The sequence below is a fragment of the Arachis ipaensis genome, chromosome B10 (genome assembly GCF_059453495.1).
Source record: "Arachis ipaensis isolate K30076 ecotype BB chromosome B10, ASM5945349v1, whole genome shotgun sequence".
In the NCBI taxonomy this organism is placed as follows: Eukaryota; Viridiplantae; Streptophyta; class Magnoliopsida; order Fabales; family Fabaceae; genus Arachis; species Arachis ipaensis.
In genome coordinates, this window is record NC_142435.1 from 72,174,331 (window position 1) to 72,176,165 (window position 1,835).

The window sequence follows — 1,835 nt, forward strand, 5'->3', positions numbered from 1 at the left end:
GCAGGGTTCTTAGGATCATAAGCTTCTTCCTCAGAAGATGCCTCTTGAGTACTGTTGGATGCAGCTTGCATTCCATTCAGACTCTGAGAAATCATATTGACTTGCTGAGTCAATATTTTATTCTGAGCCAGTATGGCATTCAGAGTATCAATTTCAAGAACTCCCTTCTTCATAGGCATCCCATTACTCACAGGATTCCTCTCAGAAGTGTACATGAACTGGTTATTAGCAACCATGTCAATGAGTTCTTGAGCTTCTGCATGCGTTTTCTTTAGGTGAATGGATCCACCTGCAGAAGTATCCAATGACATCTTTGATAGCTCAGATAAACCATCATAGAATATATCCAGGATGGTCCATTCTGAAAGCATGTCAGAAGGACAGTTTTTGGTCAACTGTTTGTATCTTTCCCAAGCTTCATAGAGGGATTCACCATCTTTTTGTTTGAAGGTTTGAACATCCACTCTAAGCTTGCTCAGCTTTTGAGGAGGAAAGAACTTGGCTAAGAAAGCCGTGACCAGCTTATCCCAAGAGTTCAGACTGTCTTTAGGTTGAGAGTCCAACCATATTCTAGCTCTGTCTCTTACAGAAAAAGGGAAAAGCATGAGCCTGTAGACTTCAGGATTTACTCCATTCGTCTTAACAGTATCACAGATCTGCAAGAATTCAGTAAAGAACTGAAAAGGATCTTCAGATGGAAGTCCATGAAACTTGCAGTTTTGTTGCATCAGAGAAACTAGCTGAGGTTTCAGCTCAAAATTGTTTGTTCCAATGGTAGGAATGGAGATGCTTCTTCCATGTAAATTGGAATTAGGTGCAGTAAAGGCACCAAGCATTCTGCTTGCATTATTGTTGTTGGGTTCGGCTGCCATCTCCTTTACTTGTTCGAAATTTTCAATAAGGTTGTCTCTGGATTGTTGTAATTTAGCTTCTCTTAGTTTTCTCTTCAGAGTCCTTTCAGGTTCTGGATCAGCTTCAACAAGAATGCCTTTTTCTTTGTCCCTGCTCATAAGAAAGAGAAGAGAAAAAGAAAAGAAGAGGAATCCTCTATGTCACAGTAAAGAGGTTTCTTATTATTAGTAGAAGAGGAGAGGAAGAAAAAAATTCGAGCACAGATAGAAGAGGGGGTTCGAATTTGGTGAGTAATGTGAGGAAGAGATGTTAGTAGATGAATAAATAAATAGAATAAGATGAGAGAGGGAGAGAATTTTCAAAAATTATTTTTGAAAAAGAGTTAGTGATTTTCAAAAATAGTTTTTGAAAAAGGTTAGAAATTTTCGAAAATAAAAATCAAAAATTAAAATAATTAGTTAATTAAAAATAAATTTTGAAAAAGGGGGGAGATATTTTTGAAAATTTGAGAGAGAGAGAGTTAGTTAGGTAGTTTTGAAAAAGATAAGAAACAAACAAAAAGTTAGTTAGTTAGTTGAAACAAATTTTAAAAATTAATTTTTGAAAAGATAAGAAGATAAGAAGTTAGAAAAGATATTTTAAAAATCAAATTTTGAAAAAGATAAGATAAGGAGATATTTTTGAAAAGATATGATTGAAATTGGTTTTGAAAAAGATTTGATTTTTAAAATCACAATTAATGACTTGATTCACAAGAAATCACAAGATATGATTCTAGAACTCAAAGTTTGAATCTTTCTTAACAAGCAAGTAACAAACTTGAAATTTTTGAATCAAAACATTAATTGGTGATGTTATTTTCGAAAATTACGTGATAAAGATAAGAAAAATATTTTTGAAAAATATTTTTAAAATTTTCGAAAATAACTAAGAAAAATGAAAAAGATTTGATTTTTGAAAAAAGATTTTGAAAAAGATAAGAT

General features: G+C 32.9%; 1 non-coding gene across 1 annotated transcript; it reads left to right on the forward strand.

The window, feature by feature from the left end:
- The first annotated feature begins 365 nt into the window (after positions 1–365).
- Positions 366–473, forward strand: LOC148580395 (small nucleolar RNA R71). The gene has a single exon (XR_015895486.1). It is a non-coding gene; the product is annotated as a small nucleolar RNA R71 (small nucleolar RNA).
- Positions 474–1,835: the final 1,362 nt, after the last annotated feature.